Source organism: Ascaphus truei (assembly GCF_040206685.1).
Source record: "Ascaphus truei isolate aAscTru1 chromosome 3 unlocalized genomic scaffold, aAscTru1.hap1 SUPER_3_unloc_11, whole genome shotgun sequence".
Taxonomy (NCBI): domain Eukaryota; kingdom Metazoa; phylum Chordata; class Amphibia; order Anura; family Ascaphidae; genus Ascaphus; species Ascaphus truei.
In genome coordinates this window covers 277,153-303,021 of record NW_027453823.1, presented here as the reverse complement: position 1 = coordinate 303,021, position 25,869 = coordinate 277,153, and the positions used below count along the sequence as shown (strand labels likewise).

The following is a 25,869-nucleotide window of genomic DNA, read 5'->3' as shown; positions in this document are numbered from 1 at the left end:
TGGTCATCGTGAAGGGCCCTGAGGACTAGGGTTCTCAAACGTTCCGGCAAAAACAACTGACGCCAATCGGGATGGTTATGATAGGATATCACCCGATATAACAAACAATTGTCCATTTCAAACTTCCCAAACTCATTTAGCAGGAGTTTCACCAAGTCTCTGGGGGCTCGCTTCAGTATAGAAGGGTTATCTTGTTGTACCGCTTGACGGGCTAACTCCACTATGGGGTCTTGTGTTTGATAATGCACTAGGTCCCTCCACGAGATGATATTATCTTCAGTGATGTTCATCCCTTCTCGACCTTGATAGGCCAGGGGAATAGCCCGCGAATTACATCCCAACGAGTCAACAATCCGCAATTCCGAGAATGCTACGTGGTCGTCGACTACCGCAGCCACGGAGCAGAGGGCACGAATCCCTGGACCCGGTATCTCTTCCCAAACTTCCTCATCAGGGGTGGACTGAAGGCCCGGTCGACGAGACAGGGCGTCGGCACCTATGTTGGTGGGTCCGGGTTTGTATTTAAGGTTGAACCTGTAGTTGGCTAGAGCAGCTAACCAACGGTGTCCCGTGGCGTCTAATTTGGCAGACGTGTTTATATAGGTCATGGGATTGTTGTCCGTACGTACTTCGAACTGCACCCCATATAGGTAGTCATGCAGCTTATCCACTACAGCCCATTTTAGCGCCAAAAATTCCAGTTTGTGGACCGGGTAATTCTGTTCGCTAGGGGTCAAGCTTCGGCTCGCATAGGCCACCGGACGTAGCCCGGTCTCATACTTCTGATGCAAGACCGCTCCTAATCCGCTAAGGCTAGCATCGACATGTAGGACATATTCTCGTTCTGGGTCCGCATAGGCCAAGACGGGAGCCTGAGTGAGGCTGGCCTTTAAGTTCTTGAAGGCCTGTTCACATTCTGGAGTCCAGGTCTCCCCAAAGGGCGTCTGTGCCGTGATGCTTTTCCTCCCGATTTCTCCCGGGTATACTTTTAGAAGATCATTCAGCCGCTTGGCCTTGCTGGAATAGCTCTCAACGAACCGTCGATAGTAGCCACAAAATCCCAAGAAGGACCGCAATTCTTGGACATTGAGAGGCCTAGGCCAATTCACCACCGCCTCTATCTTCCCTGGGTCGGTGGATACTCCATCAGCCGACACAATATGACCCACATACGTCACAGAGGATCGACAGAACTTGCATTTGTCCAGGGACAGTTTGAGACCCTCCCCTTGAAGCCTATCCAGCACCTTCATCAGCCTCTCGGAGTGCTCCTCTAGAGTCCGCCCAAACACGATAATATCGTCCAGATACACTAAGCACTCTCGCGGGTTAAGGTCTCCGAGGGTTTTTTCCATTAGTCTCTGGAACGTGGCCGGGGCACCGCAGATCCCTTGAGGCATGCGGGTAAATTGGTAAAACCCTAATGGACAGATGAAGGCCGTTTTTTCTTGATCTTCCTGGCCCATGGGCACCTGGTAGTATCCGGACCGGAGGTCGAGCACACTGAACCATTTGCTTCCCGTCAAAGCGTTCAGGAGGTCCTCGATTCGGGGCAGTGTATACTGGTCGGGGATAGTACGGGTATTCAGAGTTCTGTAATCCACACATAGACGGACCGTCCCATTCTTCTTGCGGACTACCACGATGGGTGAGGCGTAAGGGCTCCGAGATTCCTGCACGATGCCAGCCGTTTCCATCTCGGCGAGTAATCTCCTCACTTCCTCAACATCCCTGGAGGCAAGCCGCCGGGAGCGCTCCCGGAAGGGGGTAGCGTCGCTCATTCGGATGGTATGGTGGGCACTGCGACTGCACCCCACGTCCATATCACTGGTGGAGAACACATTTCTTCGGTCGTGAAGCTCGTTCTGCAGTCTCTCCCTCCATTCATCCGGAAGTGGTGAGTCGCCGAAATCAAATTCCAATACTGAATCAACGATAGTAGATGAACACCTTGATTGTCTCGTCGGAACCTCCTCTTCGGGAGTCACGGGGTAGATCCTTCCCAGCGTCTGCCGCCTGTCAATAGTCATGGGGTACGGGGATATATTCTGCACGTACACCCAGGTGCGATCCGGAATCTTCCCGGGCCATTTCTTAACAGAGGCCAGTACTTTGTAGCCCAACCGTTGTTCGTCTTGGGCCACGCTCTCCACGGTGAAGAGTTGATCCTCTAACCGTCGTCGGGGGTAATGGCAAGCGGCGACCATCATTCGTCCTTCCCCCGGGGGAATTTGGGTCAGCCCCCATTCTTGGCTGTAAAGGACGCCATACTCTTCTTCGGTCGCAATTTTACCGCAGACCTCTTGGAGGGCGGGACAGGCCGCTAGGGCCAGCAGTGGGGCTTCTCCTGCTTCCTGCAAAAACTGGCGGAATACCGCGCGCACAATGTCAGCGTTGGTCCCCAAGATGATTGGGGCGCTGGGGTGGTCCTGCGGCTCGGGGCACACTAAGGCCTCCACTTCCATGGGGTGATGTTTACCAGTATTCAGCTGGAGAATATCTAACTGCACCTTTACTACTCCGTCTATGGGGTAATCTTCATGACTCAGTCCCCGTAGTCGCAAGGCATCCGCAGATAGCAACGGTAGTTGGTGTAGGTGTTGGTCGTAGAAGGGCCGATACACGATGGTCACTTGAGATCCCGTATCCAATAATGCGGCGGCGTAGATGCCCTCAATAACCACTCGAATAATGGAGGCGGGGCCAATTCGGGGGCTCGGAGAGGGTGGCAACACCTTTTCGTTATCCAGGGGCCGGCACGGCATTGATTGCGCCGATCGGGACGACGTCCTCCGCGAGGTGGGGCAGTGGGCCCGTAAATGTCCCATCTTTCCGCATGCGTAACACTGCATTTGGCTGAGGTAAGCCTCGTCTCTCCTGGTTGGGGGACTTCGCCCAGTCGGGGGACGAGGTCTGGGTGTCACGGGGGTGGGGACATCCTCGGGATCGGGATCCCCAGGTTCGGGCACGTCGGGCTTTGGGTCCACTTTCTTGGCTTCTTTACCCCCGGGCGGTGGCTTCTTCCCGGTGGCTAAGTCACGCCCTAACAACACCATCTCGTGCGCTTGGACCCGATCCATTAAGTCGTGAAACGACAGGGCTTGCCCGGGCGTTATGCAGCTACTGACCCGCACCGACACGGGGTGTAGGGGTAGGAGGCCCCTCAGCAACTGAGTGGTACGTATTCCGTTGGCTTCTTTCCGTGGCAACACGCCTTTCCTGACCATATTCCAGAGATCCAGGTGTAGTCGCCTGAGAAAATCGGATACCATCTCCCCTTCCTTCTGGGCTAACGCATGAAATTTCGACATCAAAGTATACATGTCCACCGGAGCTCCATACGCCTTGGTTAGGCAGTAGATGAGGTCTGCCGCATCAGCTTCCGGGTTGTCGTCTCGGTAGTAGTGCACCATGTGGGACGCGGGGGGCCGTAAGCACTCGACGATGCGCTGTCTACGGACCGCATCCGTGCAGGTCCATTCAGGTAGTACCTGTTCGGTATGATCCAGACAGTCCTCTATCCCTACTTCCCCTTGGGGCGTGGGTTTCTCCCCGGAGAAGGCCTTTAACTTCCTGTACTGGAGCGACTGGGTGGTATTGTGGATAACGGCAGCTAAGGCGGGCAAAGAGGTGTCTCCCGGTAAGCTATCCCCGACAGCGGGGTAAGCGTCCAATCTTGATAGGCTAAGTCGGTTGAGGCTAGCCCGCAGGCCGGACGGGGTAGAGGAGGAGCCTAGGCTCAGGGCTGCGGGCCAGTGAGGGTGCAGGCCACGGTCAGGGGAGTGGTCGGGGCCTCCCGTCGCGGCGCCAGCGGTGGGGGTATACTCTCTCCGGGGGGTGGAAGTGGCCAGGGGCGCAGGGGTGTCCGCCTGGACTATGGGACAGCGCACCCCCGGGGCCTCGGGCAGCAGCAGTATACGGGGCAAAGCCTCGGGGCATATATCTTGTTCAGTGGCATACAAGATCCGGCGCCAGGTCTGGTCGCGGTCATAAAAATGGTCTTGTACTTGGGCATTGTCCAAGAGAGGAAGCTTTCGGACCTGCTCGGTCACTGTGCCTAACGAGATCATGGCGGGGACATGGCCCAGCGCGAAAACACGGTTCAAGGGAATCCCGCGCCGTTGGGCCCACTTGCGCACCTCGAGCGCCGAGGGCACCGACATGATGTGGGTTGGTTGCACAATAGAGACAAAAAAAATGTGGGGGCACCCCAGGTCTAAGATCTCAGCAGCGCCTCCAAATGTAGCCCTTTTTGTTAACGCCTATACTAAGGGACTACGGTGGTGCATGAACCTGTGGCTTCAGGAGCTCTGAGCCTCCGCTCATTGGGAGCCTGGGGTCATATACCTTATCACTTACGGTGCAGCGCCTCCACTTACCCAGGATCCCCAGTATAGAGATTATACCCTGAGCAAGAACATAACAACAGCAGTATGCAACAGCAACCTTTTATATATCACACATGAATAACAAATGATCGGCAGACTCATCGTATAACATTACACACACACACCGTGGCTCGGCCACACCTTATTATGGGTAATGTTCTGTACATAGGTGGCTCTGCCACTCTCCCAAGGAGTATATCGTATAACCGGTAAAGTATGGTACCATATGGATTCACTCAGTAAGCCCAATTAGTTAGTGGGAGGCGGGATCAGCGCCTGGTGCCCGGGGTAGGTGCACTTGTAGATAATGATACCTTCCGGTCACTACGATGACCGTGACACTCCACACCTGGTCCTGGGGCTAGTCCAGCCTTGCGCCGTCTCTCCCTTCTGCAGCACCGTCAGTTGTTTAATCCAAGATGGCGGCCGCAGCTCCGCAGCTCCGCAGATAAACCTCACTAAAGGGAAACGTCCCTGACAACTATGGGCGTCCTTACAAAAGCAGCAGCCTACTGTGGCAGGGGGAAGACTCCTCGGGCCGGGGAAATACCCTTACCTAAGCGGACGGGTCACTGACCCTCCGCTCTCGCACACGAGGTTCCGCCAACCTCCTCCTCCACCTCCCTCTCTGCTCTGACCCTCCGCCCACACGCATCCGGTTCCTCTATACAAAGTCTCGCATCCGATTGGTCCTCAGCCTCAGCTGACCCTCTCACAGTTCGGAGTTCAGAGTTCAGAGTTCCTCCAAGTCTCTACAGATTGGTTACCCTTCGCGCGCTTCTCTCGCGCATGCGCAGCCCAACTTGTACGCAGTGACCTTGCTGGCAAAACAGGGACAATATGGCGCTGCCTATGTGATGCAACAGCGCGGAACCTTTATATATATATGCACATCCTTACACACGTATGACCCAGGCCAATAGAACTACCTTCTGAGGATAGACTCGGAGGTCCTAACAGGAGACGACAACTGCTTGAACAAACCAGGACAAGGGGGTGACACACCCTCCTCCCCCCCCCCCCCCCACTCTTCTCCTTCCCTTCTACCTTCTTTCTGTTTCAACTCCGCGCCATCCCGATTGACCCCGGAGGAACAGGGGGACGCGGAGTCTCTCTTTCTCCTAAAAATTTTGAAAACTGTATTAGGCCATATATGATCTGTTTTTAGCAAATTTGTTAACAATTACTACTGCCTAATAAAAAAAATTGAAAAAAAAAAAAAAAAAAGGACCGGAGAGTTTTATGTGAATTTTTTTGTTTGCTTTTTTGCCTACAAACAAGTCTAAGAAACTTAGAGAAAAAAAACAAAAAAAACCTCATGCAGCAGAGGCAGAATTAAAGGGACACACCACTGCACTGAAACTTACACTGCATTGAAACTTACAAAAACACAGATGGACTCTTTACCCCAATCCCAAGAGGAGAGAGACTGCTGAAGCAGCTAAAACTTTATTTGCCTATCACAAAGCGTAATATGGTCATTGAAATAGGGGTCTTTGCCTTTCAGCCATAGTCAGGGTTCAAGAAGTGAGTCAGCCCTTGGAAAGGGATAGGTGTTTGTTGTTTTCAAAAGTTTCGCTGAAGCAGTGAATACAGATGGTGACCCACGAGTGGTACTGATTTTGCAAATAAAGGTTGCCACACCGCATAGGGCTACCAGCTGTGAATGGAGTATATGCAGAAAAGTGTGAAAATTGATACAAGACTGTGCTGAAGCAAGGGAATTTTTAGCAAACAAATGCTGAGTGTAAAATTGCCCTATAAAGAAAAAGGTTTTTCAAAGCCAATTGCTGAATGTTGAGTCACCCTGCCGGGAATGAAAGAAATAGTCCACTGCAAAGAATGTTTTTTTTTCTGCAAGTAAAAAAGTATGCCTATTATCTTGGGAGCAAAACAGACACCCAAAGTGTGAAGTGTGAATGTCATAATACCCAAAGATGAGACTGAAAATTTCTGAACTCAGGCAGAAAACCAAATTCTGTTGCTGAAGCGGAGGGATGCACCTAGCAAATAAATGGTGTATAGCAAATAGACTTTTTTACCTAGAAACTGCACAATCTTGTATACCTGATAAAAGAAAATGCATGCACAGTACTGCTGCTATTGAAAAAAAAAAAAAAATTACCCAAGAAAGAAAAATCTACAGAGATGCCTGTGAGAGCCACGACCTCTACAAGCAAAATATGCCCACCTGTAGGACTACCACAATTGGGGGTTCTAGCAAATACAGTGGCAACAGCTGCAATAGCGCCTCCTGAGGTCAGGAAGAAAATGACACCTGATAGCCTAAAAATGGAGGACAAGATGCAGCGTTCCTGTAATGAACCCTACCCCACTGAAGAGTGGCCCTTCCAGTCCAATAAAGAGGAAGACATCTCTTACGGGGAACCCGAACCGAGTCACACCCACAAAACACCCCAAGAATGGTGGGGGTGCCTGAACTCGGCACGAACAGAAGAGACCGCTCCCTTTGATGACGAATATGATCAGCAGGAGACAGAGCAGGAGCAGTGGATCACTGAATATTTCCGTCAGCTATTACAGTTGCAAGAAAAGCCGGGTGGATCCAGTGACGCTGCTAAAACTTCAAATGAAGAGGGAGACCCCAGTATCCCTGAATGGACGGTGTCATCCAAATCAAAAAGGAAGAAAAAGAAAAGCGGTTCTTCACTTATCGTGGAAGTAACAGACACGTCCGCAGATCCTGTGGAGAAAAAGGGGGACCGAGATGCCCTGCAGGCTAGAGAAAATGGAGAATTCGTCCCGCGTATAACCGAATATCCAGAGGGCCCAAGGCAGAAGTCGTGTACCCCAAAGAAGTGTCTGTCCGGTGCCAACAGTGAGGAACCCTCAACCAACCATCCCAGGGAAGCAGAGCCGGAACCAGTGAGTGATGATCCCTTGACCAGCCCTGAAGACGCCCTGAAAATTGCCAGGCGTGACTATGATTTACTCCGTGAACAATTGAATCAAAAGAAAGATGGTTACGCGGAGCTACTGAAAAATAACGTGAAGCTACAGGAATATGTGCTCGCAATGTACTCTACAGCCAGGACAGAATTGGACGATCTCAAGACTGAGCTAGATACTACAAATGCTGCTATTTCCGCATGGATGAAAAGCAGAGCCAATCTGATAAAATGGTGGCTACGCTAAAGCGGAAGTATGAGGAGGCACTGAAGCAGATGACAGTCTTCCAGCAAGAGGTTCACACTCTTCGCATAGAGCTGAATGCCTCACAACAGGAGGTCAACAGTGTCCAGATAGAGGTGGACGTAGCTCAGAAAGAGGTTCAGACACTCCACAGAGCACTGGATGCCTCACATCATGAGACCAACAGCTGCCGCACAGACCTGGAAGTTTCCAGAAAGGAACTACACAGTCTCACTGAGGAGCTGGACATTTCAAGGAAAACTATCCTACATCTTAACTTAGATCTCAAAGTCTCTAAGAAGGAGCTTCAGAACTTAAACCTGGAGATGGAAGTCTCACGCCAGGAGACAGCCCGCCTCCAAGCAGATGTGCAAAAATGGAAGGTGGACTGCAAGGAAGCCCTAAATAGTACAGAGACTGAAAAAAGAGAAAATTTAAGATTAAAAATGAAACTTCTGAGTTGACAGAATACGTCAAGGGAAAGAATGAAGAGCTGCAGGCTCTTAAAGAAATAAATAAACTTTTGAAAGAGGAAATGTTTGAAGCAGAGCACCGACTGCAGAACCAACTGCAAGGTCTGCGTACACACCTCCAGTATGCTGAGGAGAAGCAGCAAACGCTGCAGGAAGAAAAGCTGCAGGCTGCTAAAGAGGTACAAGCGCTGCAGGAAAGTCTGAATACCCAGTACGTCCCCACAGAGCAGTATGAGGAGCTAAAGGCCACGCTGCATGTCTTCAGAGCATCATTGGAGGCAGAGCTTCGATACCAGGTGACTCTGTATGAGAGGGAGCGTGAGAAGGCTCAGAAACTGGAGCAAGAGCTTGAGAGACAGAGCGACTGTTCCATTCCCTTGAGTCAGTACACCAAGGAGGAAACAGATGCAGCGGCAACCTTGACAACAAAAATTACGGAGCTCCAGAATATGAAGGAGACTCTAATACAGCCACCTAAGGAAGCACTAGCCAAACCTACAGCTGCCCAACAGGCAACAAACAGAGGTAGGAGTGCGGAATCAAAGCCAGAAGAATCCTTAGCTGAGGAAGCTGAAAAAATAGGACGTTCTCTGGAAAAGGAGGTGGAGGTGCAACTCAGTCCCAAAGAAGGTGAACTGGCGACTCCGTGGTGTGGAGAAGAGCAGAAAAGTCTAAGGGCTAGTCCTAACTGCTCTATAACTGTTACCATACACTTTGTCTATAAAAAGAGGAGTGCCCGACGCAACAGAAATCTCATGGCCACGCACGCGATAAAAAGACTTTACGTGGAAAAAGTCCTCCTCGAACGACTGAGGAGTGCTGATCTCAAGCACCTTCAGGAGGAGACAAAAATAAACTGGAGAAAGGGCTCCAATCCCAGCGGGACAGAGGGTTCTCTTCCTCCATCCACTCTCATTCAAATCACAGAAAGATCTCGAATGAGAGTGGAAGGATGGGATTTGGCCATGGTAAACCCGAGCTTCCCACAAACAGGGGAGGTATGTAAGAGGGGACTTATCCCTGTTCACAAAGGTGCCTCTAATCCAGCAGTGTGGTGGTTAACTGCTGGTAGCAAATTAACTAGCACCACCTGCCTAATTACAGGTAGTAGAAAAAGCCTGCCTTTGAGACAGGAAGTAACTCCTCCCTAGCTCTGACTGAGAGCTGACCTTTGGAGAGACAGAGCAGAGGTTCTTGAGTCCCAGGAGAGACTGACCAAAAGAAACCCAGATCTCTGGAGCAGAGCGGTCTTGAGCTCTGCACAGCAGAGCTGAATTCAAGACACAGGGAAAACTACTGCACCTGAAGCTGAACCAGAAAGTGAGATTTTCCCTCCAAGAAACAGATAAGACTTTTATTCTTAAGAGACTGCTTTTATCTGCTTATTTTCATGCTATATGTTTTGGGGCTGCGAGAACTGCTTGACTAAGGGAGATGTGAACTAATTGCATAGGATTTCACTAGAAATACTCCCAAGTGAATGGAAGCTTTGTTCCTCCCCCCCTGTGTTTGGATAATTTCCTGATGAAAAGGAATAGGCACAATAAAGCCTATTATAATTTCACATTATAAAGCCTCCTAATTGTGTACCTCTGTGAACGTCTGTCCACAGCACCCCAGGTCTGATCTCAGCAGCGCCTCCAAATGTAACCCATATCCCCCCCACCCCCAATCGCAGATAGAGTGTATGTGAGGGGATCTATATGCATTACCCAGCGTGGTGCTTTACCTGTTAGGCTCACAGGAGGCCTAAGCCTCCGCCACGGAGAGCCTGGGGCACGTATGACACAATATGAATAACCTCGTACTTGGTGCAGCGCCTCCACCTGCGATGGCTCCCGCCAGAAGGGGAGTGGTTCCTCGCAGGAAAATATATATATATATATATATATATATATATATATATATCACTCCACACAACGTATGTAAAACAACCAATGACTTTACTGTATAGCATATGCACATATATCAACAGGTGTCCCTCCCTAGAGGAGACACTAACTACTGCATCTCGCAGGACGCTACCTCCACCTCCACCGGATGATCCCACCCAGTGTCCAGTAACCCCACACAGTATCACCCCACCCTCAAGTGAGATAGATATGTGTGACTGCGCAGCCACTCTGTCCCGTGTGAATGTGATATGACTCGGTGGTGCACTTGTTGATTACCTGCCGGACACTCCGGTGCCCGGGCCTGCCAAGGAACTTCACAAAGGATCCTGATGTCGGCTTTATACAGGAACTACTGTCCGGGGCGATCCCTCCCGGATGGCTGCTGCAGCGACAGCGAAGGTCTGAGCCCAAACCTCTGGAGGGACGCGCAGCGTCTGCTGGGTCCCTAACTGACTCTGGATAGTAAGGGGCAGGGTCCCTAACCTGGGGCCTGCCCCTGACACAACTCACACTACTGGGTGGCTCAGGACTAACTGGGGCCTTGGGGGCTGCTGGCCTAGTGCAGGGAGTCACTGACTCCTGCACCCTACCTCCTTCCCCTAGCTTCTCCTGGCGCCAACTGCCCCTCTCCTCAAAACCCCGTGAAATGTATCTCTTCTCCCGGCAGGGCAATTCTCCAGCCCTATTGGCCACTCTGGGGCACCTGGTACCTTACCCCCTTAGCCTCCTGGGAATTGTAGTCCCGTGGAGGCTATCCCTACATTGGGGCCGCGTGCGCGACTGCACTGCACATGCACAACTCCTCAATGGCCGCCACAACTCCCGGCCTCATCCGCGCATGCGCGATCACGCCGCATGCGCGCGACACCACAGTGGCGGCCCCCGCTAACCGTGTGCGCCGCGAGCCTCCCAAGGCTCTAACCGCTCCCTGTTCCGGCCCCCACCTTTGGAAGCAGCCGGCGGCTCCGGCGCTGGCTCCGGCGGCACCCGCAACCATGCTGCCACAAAGTAGGGTGTCTCTAGGAGCTGCCGGGGACTGGGGCTACATATATGTAGCCAGGTCCCCTCTGGTTCCCCAGACATTCGGTTCTCTCTCTCATCTGCGACAGCGTGAGGGCAGTTGCAGGGATGATCACGTCACTGGGGGCTCCCGGCGACATCAGCTACAGGGTGCCGCCATCTTGTGTGCGTTCGCACATGCGGGGAAGCTCGCGCACGCGCAGTATAGCCCCAGATGTGATACGGCAGCCATTGCAGGGAGTGAGAAGAGGCTCTCCATAGTCAGGGACATCCCCCAGTTCGCACATGCGCAGTTAGCAGCGGCAGCGGCCATTACACAGCGCGCACGCGGCCCCAATATTAAAGAGATCCACCAAGGACTACAATTCCCAGCAGCCTCTGGGGACTGCACTTTCACCCTGGTCACAGGCAGCCAGACAGCCAATAAGGCTGACAGATGCGCATGCTGCAAAGTTGCAACAATGTTGTGTGAAGACAGGGAGTGTCAGTTATGAGCTGGGACAGAGATAGGGGAGGGTGTGTTTGTGCAGGGAGGAAAGTAGCCTCATGCACTAGGCCAGAAGTCTCCCCTGAGGCCCCAGCTAGGCCCTACTCACCTCAGCTAGGGGTTACTACAGGGACTCCCCTTAGACTAGGGACAGGGTCCTGTAAAACCTAGACAAGTGAGGGTCCAGCCAGGAACCGTAACTATCCTGGCAATTGCTGTGAAGGTAATACATCCTCTGCGTTAGCAGAGATAAGATAAGAGACATTATAAAGGTGGATCACTCCATGCGGGAGCCAACCACCGTTGAGGCGGAGGCATCTTGGATCATCTCCTGGAGCAAGGGATTCCAAGTAAAGGTCATCTGCGCACCCGGTAGCAGGAGCACCGGGCAGGTATTATCCAAGTCACCAAGTGCACCACCTATACACTTCATCTTAGTGGGCAGCGCTGTCCCACACGTGGGTGGGGTTGTGGGACTCTTGGGACTTGGGTACAAGGACTTTGGGAATACTGTGTGGGGTTAAGGCCCTGCGAGGTGTGTGGATAGTTGTGCATAGTAGTGTTACAGGGTGACACTGAAGTTATGTGCTGTTGATATCATATGGTTGATGCATGTGTATTGTGTTTTATCTGCCCATATAGTAAACCTGTGTTATATATACCTTGGTGTATGTGGTTCATATATGTGGGTCCTGTGTATGGAACATTCTACATTCCTAGAATCCTGCACAGGTGGAGGCGCTGTAATTAGAAGATCTTTCCAGAGGATTCACCCCAGGCTCTCACTAGCGGAGGCTCAGAGATCCAGCTGTCCCTTTAAGGCCACGGGTACTATCGCGCGCAGGCGCGCAGAGATTTCCCGTTTGCTCCGGAGGAGGAAGTAAGGCGTGTGTCTACACGCGGTGCAGAGCTGTGGACCCCGCACACCAGCCTCCACGGCCGGAGCTGTTCCGGCTACCATCGCAGGGACGGTCTGGAGCTCAAGCCGCAACGGAGCAGAGACATCACCCGGCAGGGAGACCATCTGTATTTAGGACTTGTTCCTACCAATGCGAGTTTAAGCCTTGCTGTCTGTTAGTAGGGCTCCATTTTTTGTGTCTCAGATGACCTGCGGTTCTTTGTATTTGCCATTGCCTGTCTTGGCATAGTTCCTTTTAATAAATAGTTTTTTAATTGTCGCTAGGACTCTTAATTGTTTGTGTGTACATTAGTGCAGTACTGCTCACCCTACAGTGTTGCGCTATGATTTTTGTTTGTTTGTGTTTTTCTCTTTGCGTGGTCTTTCGAGCAAGTGTGCGGATCCCTTGAGGAGTTCAGGACATTCCACTGACAATTTGGGGCCAGGTTTTTCTTTATTTTGTGTTATTCTGTTAGTACTGGCAGTATCACCGGGCAGCCAACCTTTATTAGAAGTCATTATTATACTATCACACTGTGTTTTACACTTTAGCGCTAGTTCACAATTTTTTGTTCATCACCTGTGATAACCTGTAACATTCTCTAACAGATCTGTAAAGATGCTTCTCTCCCAGAGACCTCTGCTGCTCGCGCTTCTCCTGGGGATAATCTCCATCGTCACATTGGTGGAATCGGCCAAATATGAGACGTAAGAAATGGAGTTTGTGGGACAGAGAAAGGAATAGAGATTTATTGGTGCTGTGTGTAGGGTTGTAGCTGGGGATCCTTCATGTGATGCGTATCTGATATTAACCTTGTAACTGATATTAACCCTCCTGTGCCTGTTCCATACGCGGCCTGTCTAACGTGTTATTATATCTCTCTGCGTGTTATTATATCTCTCTGCGCATTATTATATCTCTCTGTTTGTTATTATATCTCTGTGTGTTATTATATATCTCTGTATGTTATTATATCTCTATGCGTGTTATTATATCTCTCTGTGTGTTATTATATCTCTCTGTGTTATTATATCTCTCTGCGTGTTATTATATCTCTGTGTGTGTTATTATATGTCTCTGTGTGTTATTATATCTCTGTGTGTTATTATATCTCTCTGCGTATTATTATATCTCTCTGCGTGTTATTATATATCTCTGCATGTTATTATATCTCTCTGTGTGTTATTATATCTCTCTGTGTGTTATATCTCTCTGCGTGTTATTATATCTCTCAGCTTGTTATTATATCTCTCTGCGTGTTATTATCTCTCTCTGTGTGTTTTTATATCTCTCTGCGTGTTATTATATATCTCTGCATGTTATTATATCTCTCTGTGTGTTATTATATCTCTCTGCGTGTTATATCTCTCTGCTTGTTATTATATCTCTCAGCTTGTTATTATATCTCTCTGCGTGTTATTATCTCTCTCTGTGTGTTTTTATATCTCTCTGTATTTTACATGCTCTGCAGTTCTTTACTTGCCCCTGTGGCAGTGAATGGGTTAAATCTGTGGGAAATATTTGCCCCCTGACTCCCCGGGGACATTTCCTGACATCAGTTTGTTATCTTCTTCTCTAGTGAAGAAGATCAGATGTTGGAGACCAAGAGAGAGGAGAATGAGCAGGGAAATCGCATGGAGAGACTGGCAGGTCTCCTGGAAGAAGTACGATCTCTTCTCACACGGGAGACTCGGCGACATCATAGAAAGAGAATAGGACATACAATAAAACAATTGGCGAAGTTGGTTAAACATATCCATGGAACTGTAAAACGTGACAGTGATTTGGAGAGCAGAGATATCCTTTGACGTGATGATTTTTATCGTATGTTGTTGGGGCGTTAATAAATTGTGCTCTTTACACGGGAGCTTTGCAATGTCCTGTAACACTGCGCTCTCTGTATAAGGACAATGTCCTGTAAAACTGCGCTCTCTGTATAAGGACAATGTCCTGTAACACTGCGCTCTCTGTATAAGGACAATGTCCTGGAACACTGCGCTCTCTGTATAAAGACAATGTCCTGTAACACTGCGCTCTCTGTATAAGGACAATGTCCTGTAACACTGCGCTCTCTGTATAAGGACAATGCCCTGTAACACTGCGCTCTCTGTATAAGGACAATGCCCTGTAACACTGCGCTCTCTGTATAAGCACAATGTCCTGTAACACTGCGCTCTCTGTATAAGGACAATATACTGTACATGTCACGCTTCTTTTATGGGGGTTCCTAAATCTCCTGATTTCCTGCTTTCTCCATGAAATAATAATGATAGAAATGAGAGATCACTGTTACAATGAGACAGACTGTAACATGAAGATAAAAGGGTCTCCCTCACTAATCCACGCCAGAGATTTAGCACACGCTAGTGTCACTGACGTGACTAGTACTAACATGCACTAATGTGAGTGTGTGCTTTAGTGAGTGAGACTCAGCATGTGGCACACATACACATGAGAAGAACATGCTACTAATAACCGTGCGTGTGCTGACAGTATACCTAATATCTGTGTCTGTGTCACACTGTCAGTGCTGAGAAGGGTTTCTTCCTCTGTCTGTAACCGTATAATCACAAAGATCATTTGCACGCTGCTTTTCCCTTTTACTTTGCAATAAAACAGCTTTTCAGCATCTGTTTGTGTACTCTCCTACTTCCCAGTGACAGCACACACACACACACACAAACACACACACACACACACACACACACACACACACACACACACACACACACACACAGCTACAACAGTAAACCTCTACCCCCCACAGTGACAGTAAAGACACATCGCTACCCCCACAATGACTACACACACACACACACCTCTACCCCCCACAGTGACCATATACACACACACACTTCTACCCTCACAGTGACCGTATACACACACAAACACACACTTCTACCCCCACAGTGACCGTATACACACACACACACATAAACACACTTTACCCACACAGTAACCGTATACACACACACACACACTTCTACCCCCACAGTAACCGTATACACACACACACTTCTACCCCCACAGTGACCGTATACACACACACACACTTCTACCCCCACAGTGACCGCATGTAACGGGGTGCTCATCACAAACAAGGCGTGACCGCGAGGCCGAGGAGGGGATAGATATATAACACCCCCCACAGTGACAGAACACACACAGCTACACACATACACACACTCTACCCCCACAGTGACAGAACACACACAGCTACACACACACAAACTCTACCCCCACAGTGACAGAACACACACAGCAACACACACAAACTACCCCCACAGTGACAGAACACACACACAGCTACACACACACAAACTCTACCCCCACAGTGACAGAACACACACACAGCTACACACACAAACTCTACCACCACAGTGACAGAACACACACACAGCTACACACACACAAACTCTACCCCCACAGTGACAGAACACACACACAGCTACACACACACAAACTTTACCCCCACAGTGACAGAACACACACACAGCTACACACACAAACTCTACCCCCACAGTGACAGAACACACACACAGCTACACACAAACTCTACCCCCACAGTGACAGAACACACACACAGCTACACACACAAACTCTACCCCCACAGTGACAGAACACACACACAGCTACACACACAATGACTACTCACACACACAAACTCCACCCCCACAGTGATAGAACACACACACAGCTACACACACAAACTCTACCCCCACAGTGACAGAACACACACACAGCTACACACAAACTCTACTCCCACAATGACAGTGCACACACAATGACTACTCACACACACAAACTCTACCCCCACAGTGACAGAACACACACACACCCGCACACACAAACTCTACCCTCACAGTGACAGAACACACACACAGCTACACACACAACGGCTACTCACACACACACAAACTCTACCCCCACAGTGATAGAATACACACAGCTACACACACAAACTCTACCCCCACAGTGACAGAACACACACACAGCTACACACACAAACTCTACCCCCACAGTGACAGAACACACACACAGCTACACACAAACTCTACTCCCACAATGACAGTACACACACAATGATTACTCACACACACAAACTTTACCCCCACAGTGACAGAACACACACACATCTACACACACACACTCTACTCTCACAGTGACAGAACACACACACAGCTACACACAAACTCTACTCCCACAATGACAGTACACACACAATGACTACTCACACACACAAACTCTACCCCCAATGACAGAACACACACACAGCTACACACACAAACTCTACCCCCAGTGACAGAACACACACAGCTACACACACAAACTTTACCCCCACAGTGACAGAACACACACACACAGCTACACACAAACTCTACTCCCACAATGACAGTACACACACAATGACTACTCACACACACACAAACTCTACCCCCACAGTGACAGAATACACACACAGCTACACACACAAACTCAACCCCCACAGTGACAGAATACACACACAGCTACACACACAAACTCTACCCCCACAATGACAGAACACACACACAGCTACACACACAAACTCTACCCCTACAGTGACAGAACACACACACACACACACACTTCTACCCCCCACAGTGACCATATACACACACCTCTATCCCCCATAGTGACTGTAATGACACACACTGCTACCCCCACAATGACTACACACACACACACACACACACACACACACCTCTACCCCCACAGTGACAGTATGTAACGGTGTGCTCACCACAAACAAGGCGTGACCGCGAGGCCGAGGGGGGGTAGATATATAACACCCCCCACAGCCGCGGGGGCGCGCCTGGAGTGTAGATTAGTCGAGGTTTCCGGGTCGGGTTTGGAGAAGTAAGGATAGTATGTATGTATGTGTAGCCCTGGTAATTTTATGGGCTATATTTCTACTCTCCTCCTGGCAGTAATCCCTGTGTAAGGGCAGGTTAGCCAGGAGTGATCATGGATTTTCCCTGCTTCAGACAATTACTGAATCAGTGAAGGTAGGTCACCTGGCCCTATGTCCAATCAAGAGACACAGGGGCGGTGCCTGCTGAAGCTATTTAGGGCAGAGTCACTTCCTTTTTAGGTATGTGTGAGTACAAGGTTCAGTACAGATGATGAGTGTGACGATAGCTTCCACAGGCTTATTAATATTACACAAAAATAATTGGGTTTGAACTGAACGAGGCTTAAGATATAATAAATTGTATTTATTCCTTAGAATAAAGGTGAACACAACAGATAATGCAGTAACAAACAAGAAGTACACTTACATTGGGGTTGGGGAATGAGAAGTATGATGTAGCATTTCTCTCAGCAGTCAGGAAATCATTCAGGTGAGATCAGGTTACCATATCAGCAAACGAAAACGAATGAAGACTTTGCATGAAGACCAAGGGCCTCATGCAGTAAGCCCCGATACAAAATTTTCGGTACGAATTGCGAAAAGGCTTTTTTTGGGCGATTTGCCCTCGCAGTATTCAGTAAGGGCCGAATCCTTCCGATCCCTGCCGAAGCACTGCGAAAGCAAAGCTGCCGATGACCTGTGGCGATACAGCCTGGCTCCCGATAAGGCTCCCGATAAGCCTTTGGTGCCGATAGATGTTTGCAGCTGAGAGAGACAAGCCGCTCTCTCAGCGCAAACATCGGCACCAAAAAAAGTATTTAAAAACAACTTTTACTCATAGTGTACATGTGCAGGGGGTCTTCGGAGCTGAACCGCGTTGGTTTGAGGTCTGGGGACCCCCTGCCCCCCGAGATACAGGCCCCTTTATGAGGTGCCGGTATCCCTCGGCGTTTAAAGGTCCCGATCATGTGACCGCGACCTGTAAACAAACCAGAGGGATACCGGCACCCCATAAAGGGGCCTGTATCTCGGGGGGCAGGGGGTCCCCGGACCTCAAACCAACGCGGTTCTGCTCCGGAGACCCTCTGCACATGTACAGTATAAATAAAACACACACACATCAATAAAGACTCGTTCCTTACCTTGGCGGCTATGGTCAACGGTAATGAAGCAGCATGAATGTCTTTTTAATTATACTGTACAGTGAGCAGGGGGTCCCCTGAGCTGAACCGCATTGCTTTGTGGAGCAGGGACCCCCTGCTTCCCGAGTTACAGGCCCCGGTATGTGTCATCGGGTGGCAGTGTCGCCGCCATGTTTATAGCGTCCCCGCAATAAACATGGCGTCCACACTGTAACCGATGGCCCAAACCGGGGCCTGTAACTCGGGAGGCAGGGGGTCTCTGAGCCACAAATAAATGCGCTTCAGCTCAGGGGGCCTCCTGCTTCCGCACAATATTATTAAAATACATTAATGCTGCTTCATTACCATAGCGGATAGCCGCTAACGCAATGAAGGGGTTAACGCATAGTAGCATGTTTATTGGGGACAAATGCCCCCAATAAACATAGCAGCAATACACAACATACAGTATAGTAATGGGCAGAATGACTATTATCCACAAATGGATAATAGTGCAGTTGTCCATTTAAAATACATACACAACAATAAAGACTTTAAATACATATAGCACTCACCCATGTCCCACTGCCACGATGAAGGCCATCCTCATCTTCATCCTGCCCATGCCCCATCCGCTTCTGCAAAACAAACACAAGAATTACAACATCCAAATTAATGTCCCCTAACCCCTTAATCACCATAGCTGTTATTAACCGCTACAGTTATTAAGGGGTTAAGCCACCATCACCCACATACCCTCCCCCACAAAGCCCCCCAACCACCCTCACCCAATACCCACAGGGGAGTCCTACCAAATACCCTTGGGCCTAATACCCCCTCCCCCAGCACATACAGTACAATAATGTGCCAAATAACTATTATCCACATAGGGATAATACATTATTTGGCCATTATTAAACACATTCAATACCGTTAAAATGTAAAGAAAATTGTACTAACCTCATCAATAAGAAGTCTCCGTCGCCAGCATCATCCTTGGGGTCCGTTGCCAACATTATAAATAGCCACAACATTTGAATATCATTAACATAACACTGAACCCCTTAATCACCTTATCGGGTACTAACCTGAAAGGTAATTAAGGGGTGAAGCCATCCTGCAATGCCTACAACAGTTATGCATAACATCCTCAGTGAAATAAATACCCATTGCCTAACCAAATTCCATTAAATCATTCAATCTGTAGGCTCACATGCCTCATAAAACATTGCATTTACAGTGTATACATGTAGCATAACATGTAAACTGCATGTACACGCTGCAAATCAATGTTAACAATACAATAATGCCACTCAAATCGCCATACATCACAAGAAGTATATTATTTAATCCAATAAACTCACCATCAATGAATTACCACACATCAATTACATCCCTAAACAATTAAAATACCATCCATACCAATTACACAATGAACTAAAGCCATCCTAACAGAGAACAACTTCAAAACATAGAAAAAAGTACACCAACAATTACAATATACTAAAGCAAGGCTTTCCATATCCTACTGTACGGCCTGGAAGCCCAAAACTTACATCTGTCTAAAAATAAAATACATTTAGCACACATCAATGCATAGCCACAATGATTAACAATACAGAATTAGAAGCTTTAACAACACTATCATTTCTTACCCTGTATATATATCTGTACACATACATACAGACATACATACAGTGGGAAGAAATGATATGCATTATAAAAAATGAAAACATGAAAAAGCAACAAAAAAAACAGTTACATTAAGAACATTTCTTTATTTAACTTACCATTACTTGCCCCCACCGACTCCCGTTGATCAGCTTACTCACGTACCAATCCACGACACCATCCACGACACCATCCACGACACAATCCAGGAACAAATCCACGAACCAAACCAGGAACCAATCCAAGAACAAGTGCAGGAACCAATCCAAGAACAAGTGCAGGAACCAATCCAGGAAGCAAGCCACGAAGAAATCCACGAAACAATCCACGACACGATCTAGGAACAGGAACCCATAAAAGAAAAAAACATAACAAATTAAACATTAAAATAATAAAACATGACAATCAAGGGTTGTACTAGTTTTATTCTTAGTGAATCTGTATTAAAATACCTTGTTCCGGGGTCTTCTTGACGTCCGGTGCCACGCCCTGGTCTTCAATCTTCAGGAGGAGGTCCGTCCTCCTCGGCATCTGCCTTCAAAATGAGACGACATAGGCTTTTAAAGGCCTATGACGTCACATTTGTCGTCATATGGTTCCCACGGCCCTGATTGGGCCGTGAAAACCATGTGTTTTGGCCGATGTAAAAAAATTGATGACGTCACTTAAAGGCAATGCCAGCACAGCCAATCAGAATGGCTTTGCTGCTATTGCCTTTAAGAAAACGTCATGAAATTACACATGGCCGGACTCACATGGTAAGCCAGCCAATCAGAGTAGGGATGGAGTTCCCACGCTCTGATTGGCTGGCTTACCATGTGAGTCCGGCCATGTGTAACAGGGACAAGGTACCTCACTGCGGAGGTGCAGGGGGAGATAGAATAGGGAGCACAATCACTCACATACTTGACACGATGGGTCTGTGTTCCATACGAAGCGGTCGGCGTTTAGAATCCAGCGATGACGTCGGGTGCCTTCTGAACCGGAAGTGAAGAGTAGCGTGCTCCAGCCCAGGGAAGGAAACCAAAAATAGAACAAGGAGGCGGTGCACTGCTGCCGTCAGGTATTGGAAGATAGGAGATCCACACGCAATAGGATACAATAAAAAGGTTGTAATTTATTTGTGCATATACACTAGAAAAGATGTGCTACAGAGCGAACTCTGACACGTTTCGTCTCAGCCTGAGACTTTGTCAAAGAGCTGATTGATAAAGAGACAGTGTGTGAGACTGGAATCTCTCATCCCTGGGAGGGGATTCTGCGGTAGGGATTCCACCCCGTATCCCTGGGGCCTACTACAGATGGAGGCGCTGCACCATTGAGGAGAACGAAGGCACAACCCCTGTCCTTTTGTCCCCCATGTCACCGCGGGAGACTCAGGCCCTCCTGTTGCCAGCAGGTATGCACCACACTCAGACATGTAGCCAGACCTTGAGACACCCTAGGGTACCCGATGAGGTTGGGGGGGGGGGTTCATGGGCTACAATTCGAGGTGCTGCTGAGAGAATCAGGACAGGTTTTCAGCGAAGCAGAGCTGAAAGTAGTATGTACACTTTCAGAGCAAGTACTGCAGAAAGATGGGCATTTTTGGAGACTAGGGGTAGTCAGGAGGGACTGTTCTCTCGCAAAGCACACCCTAGGTGCCCTAGGAGGGTGATGTAGATTTGGGTACATTCGGCTATAGCTGCCCTAGTCACCTTGAGGCAGATAGTGTAGGCTGCCTGTGGGGGTAGCCTGGTTAACTTGGGACAGGAACTTCAGCATAGGGTCTGCACAATGAGTGGCCAAAAGTAGGTTGACGCCAAGTACTGCTGGAAGTCCCAGTACACTAGCCAGTACCCAGAAAACACACCACAGAGTGCCTGTAATGAACCGTCAGCGAGTGCGGTGTACAAGGAGAGAGTTCTGCCTAGCCTGGGGTATGCCATGCGTTATATTCACTGGTTAGAACACTATTGAGAGTAGTAAGTACCTAGGAACGAGTTGCACTTCAGGCACTGAGAGTAGCGCTATCGTGGGCTTAGTGGGCTCACTAAAGATGGCGGCGATAGCTACATGTGCTCTGCAGGGCACGGAGGAGGTTAAAATGGCGACTGCGGTGCCATTCACTGCAACGCGTATTGCAGCCGATCCAAAATGGCGACTTCCGCCAAGCCTAGATCGCGCACGTGCTACGTGCAAGCAGGCTGTGTGAGAAATGTGGCGAGAAATGTGCAAGGGTTTGGCACCAAAACCAGAACCCCAGCTAAAAGACGGGAGCGGCGCGAAAGCTGTGGCCGCGCACCCCTTTGCAGTGACTGGCCAAAGGACGAGCCCACGTCACCCAAAGAGAAAGGGTGCCCCGCCTCTACCATCCACCAGAGGGAGGGGGCACGCCGAGAGCCAATCGCAGCGTTCCTCCCAAGCTGAAGGAGGGACAGGAAGTGAGACTCAGAAACCGCACTCTTGTTTTGCTGGCGACAAAGAAGGAGCTATTGTCGAGCAAACTACTGTAGCTGATTGAATCAACCCCAGCGCAAAAGATGGCTGATTTGAGTGTGACTACTTATCAGCTTCCAGGAGGCTTCCTGTTTGTGGAGGTTGATAGCCGCGAGTATCTGGAGTTTGACCTTAAAGCATTTCTCACTAATAAGTAATTTAATATTTTTGTCTATTAAATTCTGCTATTTATATTCAATTATTTTTGAGTTCATTCACTTGATGTTATCGCACATGTATCACTAGTCAGATGTCACTGTTATGGGGGTTTATTCGCTTCAGCATAAATATCACATATGGTTTAAGAACATTTTTTTTTATGTGTTCTAATTAGCTTTCTTATAGTCTTTCACTAAATATTTAATTATATATCAACATAACACTCAGTGGTTAGTACACATCTTTCATCACATTCTCCTCATTATTTATTACTTTTTGATGGCTAAGACCGTCATGTACTGGACACTGAACATTTCACCTCATATTGGGTTCCATTTGTCACTCTGGTTGTGACCGCCTGCAGTTCATTTTTGTGGGCTCTATTGCTTTATCTGCTTCATTTGCATACTGCCCGTCTTGGATCATATCTTTCCACAAACACTTTGGGGCCTATGCAGAGTCGTCCGAATACATGCCATTCGGCATGTATTCGGCAGAATTTGCTTCCCGTATGCACAGAGGCTTCCTTGAGTGGCGAAATTTGAAATTTTCGCCAGGAGATTTGCTAGGCGGCAGCATCCCGCCAATGTGTTGGCGAGAAGCGTGTTTTTTTTACATTTCGCCATGTTTCTAGGTTCGGCATATGCAGGAAAGGGCAAAGTGTGGTATTCGGCATGTGTGCTTGAATTCTCAGCGCTGAAGTCGCCAATTGTGCGCGCCAGGAAAAAACGGCAGTAGCCGTCCAGTTCACTGGAAAGTGCTGTCAGTTAGTAAGGGGAAGCGGAGGAGCGGTCACGTGACCGCTCCCATCCAATGGGTCTGCAGCCGGTTCCCTACAGAGCCGTCATTGCCAGACAGAAGGTGGGGTGTGTGTGTGTGTGTGTGATGCCCCGATCGTTGTCTCCCTTCTGCCCTGGTCCCTGCCCCCCTTCTGCTCCGGTCCCTGCCCCCCTTCTGCTCCGGTCCCTGTCTCGTGTGTGTGTGTGTGTGTGTGTGTGCGCGCGCCGTGTGTGTGTGTGTGTTTGCATTGTGTGTGTGTATGTGTATGTGTGCATGTGTGTGTGTATGCATGTATGCATGTGTGTGTATGTGTACTGCTGCCGAGTGCAGGGCTTCACATTGCGATCAGCTGCTGGGCTTGGGGGGGGGGGGGGGGGGGGGTCAGTAGTGCTGCCGAGTGCGGGGCTTCACATTGCGATCAGCTGCTGGGCTTGGGGGGAGGGCATCACGCTGTCACAAACCTGTCCAGATCCATGCCAACTGCTGTCACTATATGTGGCTCCCAAATCTCTGATGCACACAGGGCATTGACAAAGCAATAGGGTGAATATGCCTCTATACACATAACATTGCCATGTCAGCAAAAACTCTGAGCATTACAGTATAAGCAGTATACAGTATATAACAATATATAAGCATGTGTGTGGCTATGTGTATCTGTGTGAGTATGCATGTACAGATCAGTATATATCAGTATGCCTATGTCTCAACTGTGCCTTTGTGTATCAGTGTCTGTAAATGTGTGTGTATACAGTATTGTGTGTCTGTCTGAGTATCAGTGTATATTCCTGTGTGTCTGTCTATCAGTATGTACACTGTCTGTCACTGAATGTCTATGACTGTAGCTAATAAAAATTGTAAAAGTGTAAAGAGAAGGTTTTTTTTCAGTATCTGCAGCTTCACAGTGCTTCTACCACTTTAACAGAGAGACGCGCGCTGTTTCTCTGGTATGTAACTATGCAGAAGCCGTCACTAAGACGCTGTGCCAGGAATGTGGTGTTTACTTTCGAAATTTCCCGCCCACTTGAATTGAAGTCTTGCGAGACTCACGAGCGCGACTTTCACCCGCAGTGACTGAAAATATAGCCAGATGTAAGTAGCTCAGTCTGAAATGGCGCGATTAACACTCGCCAATCATACACTTTGAGACTTGATTGACGATTTGTCCTTTCTGAATCAGGCTCAATAAATACGCCACAATGTTGAACTTTTACAACAATGGCAATTTATTATGCCGTTCCTCTCTGCATAGGCCCCTTTGTTAGAGAGACATTAAAGGGTTAACAATGGATATCTGACAGTGCAGAATAATTCAATATATGTTTATATATCATTCATCAATATTTTTAGATTTTATGCATGTATGCTAGTGTAACGGGTATTCCCCCCCACCCAATCGCATATATGGCGTATGTAAGGGGAACCTATATGTTACCAGGTGTGGTGCTTTACCTGCTTGGCTCACAGGAGCCAAGTTTTTTTTTACTCTCAACAATCCCCACCCGTCCTTATGAATTCTCAACACTAATACACAAACACATTTTGGACATAACATACAACTTGATTACGAGAGAGAGGAAAAGGTTGTTCCGGAATCTGTCGGCAGGATTCCGCGCTGTTACCAACCGTAACGCGCACCTTAACACCCCTCCCTCTGAAACGCGCCAACCACGCAGTCACTACAGGGATCACCGTGTTCCTCTCTGAATCGACTTTCCCTTACTCCCCCTTTTCCCCTCCTTCCACCAAGTTTACAACGTACAATGACAAGACCCCTAGTCAGCCAGCAAAAATCCCACTCCACTCCGGGCTCCCACTTGCGGCACTGACTAACATATACAACATGTAAACATATACCGGGTGACAGATAGTCTAGGTAACAGGTTTGAGTTTAAAACGGGCTCCAGACAAGATATCTACCTGTCTTTAGGTGACCTTCGGAGAGCCGTATGAGACACAGAAATAGACCAACAGCGGAGACAGTGCGTATCGGTAGATAATAAATTTTATCTTACCGTACTCCAGAGGTGATCAGTCTCTTGCCGCGTCCGCATTTGGTCCAAGTCGGTCCCTCTGTTCACGGCTGTCTGTTGGTTCACAACCCAGATGCCCCACGTTGGGCGCCAGCTGAATTGGATCAGACCACACGTCTGCAGAGAGTATCTGTCCCCGTCCAAATTGGTTTCCTACGTAGGTAGTGCACTGAGAAAAATCACACTGACACAGAGTTCAGAATGATAATGTCTGTCTTTATTACTACAGCCTGCGTTCCTATATAGGGGCTGTAAGGGAGGGTTTGTATGCAAAGGAGCTGTCTCATTGGTTCTTTGTTAGGTCTTTTCCTTGTATGGTCTTGTTATTGTAGGTTTTTTGGACACATCAGCATTTGGGTGGAATTCCTCGGTTGGGTGTCATCTTGATTTCATAGTTGATGGGAGGGGGAGCTGCGGTAGCCATTTTGAGTAAGGAATC

At 48.7% G+C, this 25,869-nt stretch overlaps 1 long non-coding RNA gene across 1 annotated transcript in view; it reads left to right on the top strand.

Annotated features, from left to right (window-relative positions):
* The window catches only part of LOC142473324 (uncharacterized), a 30,892-nt gene extending 15,987 nt beyond the window's left edge, over positions 1–14,905 (top strand). Inside the window, exons 2-3 of the long non-coding RNA XR_012790037.1 lie at positions 12,924–13,022; positions 13,895–14,905. This is a non-coding gene — a long non-coding RNA (uncharacterized LOC142473324). The remainder of the gene's footprint in view (positions 1–12,923; positions 13,023–13,894) is intronic.
* Positions 14,906–25,869: the final 10,964 nt, after the last annotated feature.